Source organism: Elephantulus edwardii, unplaced genomic scaffold (genome assembly GCF_000299155.1).
Source record: "Elephantulus edwardii isolate Elephantulus edwardi_28Jun2011 unplaced genomic scaffold, EleEdw1.0 scaffold00044, whole genome shotgun sequence".
Taxonomy (NCBI): domain Eukaryota; kingdom Metazoa; phylum Chordata; class Mammalia; order Macroscelidea; family Macroscelididae; genus Elephantulus; species Elephantulus edwardii.
Genome location: NW_006399794.1, coordinates 13,531,924 through 13,537,923, shown reverse-complemented (window position 1 = coordinate 13,537,923; position 6,000 = coordinate 13,531,924). Strand labels below are relative to the sequence as shown.

At 40.6% G+C, this 6,000-nt stretch overlaps 1 pseudogene; it reads left to right on the top strand.

Moving 5' to 3' along the window:
- The first annotated feature begins 230 nt into the window (after positions 1–230).
- Positions 231–900, top strand: LOC102874688 (annotated as a pseudogene).
- Positions 901–6,000: the final 5,100 nt, after the last annotated feature.

Here is a 6,000-nt window from a genome sequence, read left to right as displayed (position 1 = left end):
TGACTCAATGGCATATAACAACATTACTGTGAGAAATGTCTAAGGAGCAGGAGAAACACCAGAAACCAAAGGAGTAAAGTCAGTCAAGAAGGAAAGATCTTAAAGGATTTGCAAAGATTTTAACTCCCAGGAAACACCCTAGCTAGAGCTCCACTTTCCCTGTTTTTCACTGAGTCCTGCAAAAACCCAGGTGCTCGTTTCCTGTGAGCGGCTTCAGGTAATCTCCCAACATGGTTCGCTACTCGCTTGACCCGGAAAACCCCACAAAATCATGCAAATCAAGAGGCTCAAATCTCTGGGTCCATTTTAAGAACACCTGAGAAACTGCCCAGGCCATCAAGGGTATGCATATCCGGAAAGCCACCAAGTATCTGAAAGATGTCACTTTGCAAAAGCAGTGTGTGTCCTTCTGACGATACAATGGTGGAGTTGGTAGATGTGCCCAGGCCAAACAGGACACAGGGTCGGTGGCCCAAAAAGAGTGCCGATTTTTTGCTGCATATGCTTAAAAACGCCAAAAGTAATGCTGAAGAACAAACTGGGAGGAGGGTAGAGAGAATAGTGCAACAATGAATGAGTGGAAGCCCAAAATCTCTGTAAATGTTTATGAAAATTAATAAAATATAATTATAGAAAAAAAAAAAGTAATGCTGAACTTAAGGGTTTAGATGTTGATTCTCTGGTCATTGAGCATATCCAGGTGAACAAAGCTCCAAGATGCGCCACCACACGTACAGAGCTCACGGTCGGATTAACCCCTACATGAGCTCCCCCTGCCATATTGAGATGATCCTTACTGAAAAGGAACAAATTGTTCCTAAACCAGAAGAGGAGATTACCCAGAAGAAAAAGATCTCCCAGAAGAAACTGAAAAAACAAAAACTTATGGCTCGAGAATAAATACGTCATCAAATAAAATGAAAACTTTAAAGCTGAAAAAAAAACCAACAAAAACCAAAAAAACCAGGTGCTCTGAAGACTCTTGCTGCTCTCCTCACATCAGATCCTCTTGGCCATATAATCAGTCTTCTATCTGGAGGAGGGTGAGGCAGATGTCTAAGAATAACTGAAAAATAGGTGTTTGCTTAGCTGTGATCCACCCCTGCTTCCACATCTTCCAACACTATCTTGGGAGACAATCTTTAACTGACTTGGAGTCCTCCCCTGTGCCTAGAAGTTTTCTCCCAAGCCCCAGGCAGACCTGCTGAGAACTGAATGAGAGTAGCTGGTTCAAAGTGGAAGTAAAAGACTGGGAAGATAGGCATCAGCATTCTGTCAGGCCTCAACCTGAAAGCTGCCTGTGATTTGACCAAGATAATGTAAAGATATTGTACCCATGGGGGTGGAGTTCTGGACTGCAAGGAGGTAGAGGACAGTCTCAGAGTGGGGTGGGGAGAAAGTTGAGCTTTCCCTAAGATGCTGCATATCACTTATCTCCTAGCCTCCCAGAGGTGGAACTGTGGAATCCACATCAGCAAGTGGAGGGGAAGAGATTCAGATCTGAGTCTGAGAGTGACATGTTCTTTCAAGTATCATCTGTAGGGAATATACTTGTAACATCAAATTTACAATCCTGTGTCGCTTCTCTGGCCTCATATCCTGCCCATACTTTCTAATAGTTTTTTTCTATAGGTAAAAAACATGCAACCGCAACAGGCAAGGCGACTGCTGTGTCCCACCTTCTCTAATTCCACAAGGAGTCCCTATTCACAGCATCCACAGTATAAAACCAATTCCTATTGAAATAAGACAAATGCCAATACTTCCACATCTCTTTCTACCAATTCTAACACCAACCATTCCTCTCTGCTGATCTGCTAATCCATTGCAATTGCCACTCAGAACTCATAGACCCACACTCACATTTATGGGGTTTATTATGGAAGGGAACAGGTTGGAAATAGGAGTCAGTTCTGTAGTGAGGAATGTTTCTCTAGCTTGCTCACAAGGCCATTTGACCTTCAGTCTGATAGCTTTAGGTTAGTATTACAAAGCCCCCAGTCCTGCTAATTACTGCACCTCAGGCCTCCAACAAGCATGAGTGAACGCCCTTGCCTCTGGCTGCCTTCTGTCAGGCCTCAACCTGAAAGCTGCCCGGTCATCTGACCAAGATACCATAAATTTATTTGACCCCCAGGGATGGGATTCTGGGCTAGAGGACAACCTCTAGCTATCCTAGGTCAGCCCTGCCTCACCCTGATCTCTGGTTCTCTACAGCTGTTGCTTTTGTCTGGGTCCCAGCCTGAAGTGTGCACTAATCTCTGATCCATGTGGAAACATGCAGGCCTCTCCCATTCTTCTTTCTTGCTAGTAGTAACAACCCCATCTTCTTTGTCTAAATCTGCTAAATTTAAGCCTGACAGAATGGTAAAATGGGCCAGCCCCCTCATTAGTATGCTATACAACTTATTTGCATGTGCCCACCTAATAGATGCTATTCCTTTCATTCACATCATTTGCACAGCCTGACCCAGGGATGTGGTGAAAGTCAAAGCAATGGGCTCAGAAAGGCATTTTGATCATTAACGCATTGCACCATACCCTGCCACCCAGAAATTTTACTTGCATTTCCTTTACCTCCATGCCTGTGATTGCTATTTCTCACCACCCGATCATCATTCTGTGCTTGGCAAGCATGATTCTGCAAGCCTTCCCTGACCTCTGTTGCTTCCACAGAGCAACAGTATCCCTTTAGGAACACTTCTCCTATTCTTCTAAAAGTTATTGGTCCTCAGGTCTAGCTGTCTCCACCAGACCATGACGTGAGACTCAGTCCTCTTCTCGTCCTTGAGACTAGCATAGCCCAACACTAGGTTTTCAGAGAGCACTTGCTGACTAAGTGGATGGATTCCTTCACTTTTTTTTTATAACATGAAAATCTCTACAGGAAAAAAAAAATAAAATCTCTACAGCATGCACTGCCCTTGTTTATTGCTACATTATCCAAATAGCAAAGAGATGGAAGCAACCCAAGTGTACATCGACAAATGAATGGATAGAAAAACTATGGTGCATTCTCGCATTGTAATATTATCCAGCATTGGAAAACCATGAACTCAAAACATTACACAACATGCAGGGAGCCTGGAGGACATTATGTTGAGTGAAATATCTCAGTCACAAAAAGAACCAATACTGCATAATACCACTGTTATAAAAGAGGACAGACCTAAGGGGTTGGGGAGAGAATGGGGTGAAAGTAGATAGATAATGAACACTACAGTAGAACAGATGAGGGGTAGAACTGCCTGAAAGGAATATCTGATCAGGTATCTTATGTATGACAGCAATCTGGAACAAGGGGTATATTGTGATCTGGGGAACAAAATGTGTAAGAGTGAATTAAAAAAAAACAAAAACTTGAAATGAGTTGTTTCAACAGAACTATAATTCTGTATGTTCTATCTATCTTCTGGATCTCATGTGTACATGAAGGATTATCTTCTAAATTGTATTACATTTACTAATATTTTCTTTCATATTGCTGTTCTTCATAAAACCTTGACTTATATGGCTGTCCATAGATTTATGATATTGTTCAAATAGTGCTGTTCATGTAAACTTAAAGGTCTATAACATCTTGATCAATAGAGTTCAACCGTAAAACATCTAATACTAAGTAGACAATCCAGATATTGTTCCTTTCTTATAGATATGCAGTTTGAAGATATTACATTGCATTGTCTATTTTAGAAATTGGGAATCAGAAACTTAATAATTAGTCAAATTAATTTTCTATGGACCTGTAACCAAGTTTGGTGGGGTTGAGGTTTTAAAATAATGTTTGCTCTAATTTTGTGGGTTTTATCATAGAATTAAACAAAAAATACAATTTAAAAAAATACACAAAATACACACAAAAAAAACAAAACCAAAAACTTTACTAAATATGGTTCAGGATTCCTTCATTTACTGAGCTCATGTGAAACCTAGACATAGACCAAGGAGGCTGTTATGTGAATAGAGCAAGGGAACACTGTTGTTGTTATGTGCCGTCAAGTCTCCTGTGACTCATTGTGACCCTATGTACAATAGCTCTGAACCATGCCCTATCTTGAGCCAATTTTGTTGTCTCTGACACACCTTCCCCCATTACCCCAGTTACTGACTCAATCCATCTCATCCAGGGTCTTTCTTTCTTGTACTTCCAAACATGATGTCCTTCTCTAAGGATTGGTCCCTCTTAGCAAAATGTCCAAAGTGTGTGAAACAGACTTTAAAATCCTTGCCTCGAAGAAGAATCTCAGTTTCACCTCCTCCAGGACAAATCTGTTTGTTCTCTTAGCAGTCCACAGTATATTCAATACTCTTCTCCAGCATCACAGCTCAAAGGCATCAATTCTTCTAACAAACATTCTTAGTCACTGCCCATCTCTCTGATACATATAGCAAGTAATTACGAAGACCATATTCCAGATACATGATTTAAAATTAGGAAATGTGTATCCTTTCTCTATACATATTCAATCTATATGCTGAGCAAATTAAAGAAGCTGGAACAACTATGAGATATCATTTCACCCCAGTCAAAATAGCAAAATTTAACAGAACAGCAAGCAACAAATGCTGGCGAGGTTGTGGAGAAACTGGAACCCTGATTCACTGTTGGTGGGAGTGTAAAATGGTGCAACCCCTGTGGAAAGCAGTATGGCGTTTTCTCAAAAAGTTGCAAATAGAGATACCATTTGACCCAGCAATTCCACTACTGGGAATATACCCTGAAGAGACCATAGCTGACATCCAAGCAGATATATGCACACCCATGTTCATTGCAGCTTTGTTCACAATAGCAAGGAGTTGGAAACAACCTAAGTGCCCATCAACAAACGAATGGCTAGAGAAGCTGTGGTATATTCGCACAATGGAATACTATGCTGCATTGAAAAACAAGGAACTCATGCAATATTATTCAAAATGGTTGACTCTGGAGAACATTATGCTGAGTGAAATATCCCAGTCACAAAAGGACAAATATTACATGATGCCACTGTTGTAGAATGGGACTGTCCTTGGGGTTGGGGAGAGACTGAGTAAGATGGGTTCAATAATGTATACTGCACTGAAACAGAGGAGGGAGAGAACCGTTTAAAAGAGAGATGTAACTGGGTATTTCTGTCATCACAGGAGACTAGAGCGAGGGCTGCATGGTGGAGGGGACCTGGGGGAGGGTTTGTAAAACAATGAAAGAATCTTTTCTTTTACTTTTCCATAATTTTTGGACTCATGTACTTATAACTTGTTAGTCAAATTTGTGTCTTCTAGGTTGCAACACCCCCATGATACATCTTGAAGGATATGTACATGTACAGCCAAGCACAATCAGTAAGAGTGCATCTGAATTCCAAAATCAATCTCCATAATAGTCTATGTGTTTCCTACTGCCAAAGGGGCCCTTTAGAGTAGTGAGAGAAGATCTTCACCCTGAAACCCACAGCGTCCCTTTTCAGCAGGAAGTAGCTAAGAGAATACGCCGTCCCCTTTTCCTTATGACTCAGGGTGAAGTCTCTCTCAGGGAGGAGTGATAGGGAATGGCAAAGGATACACTGACAAAGAAGATTAATCAGAACTGGCTTTGACAAGCACTGTGGCATTTGGACAAGAACAAACTGGGAGGAGGGTAGAGAGAATAGTGCAACAATGAATGAGTGGAAGCCCAAAATCTCTGTAAATGTTTATGAAAATTAATAAAATATAATTATAGAAAAAAAAAGAAGCTGGACTCCATGAAGAAGAATATGTCATTAGAATTAGAAGATTCATCAATAATCTACATTATGTAGATAACATACCTTCACTTGCTGAAAATGAAGAGGACTTGAAGCACTTGCTACAGAAGATCAAATAATACAACCTTCACTATGGATTGCATTTCAGTGTCAAGAAAAAATAATTCTCAGCACTGAACCAATAGGCAACATGATGATATAAAGAGAAAAGATTAAAACTATAAACAACTTCATCTTACTTGAATCCACAATAAAGATCCATGGGACCAGCAAT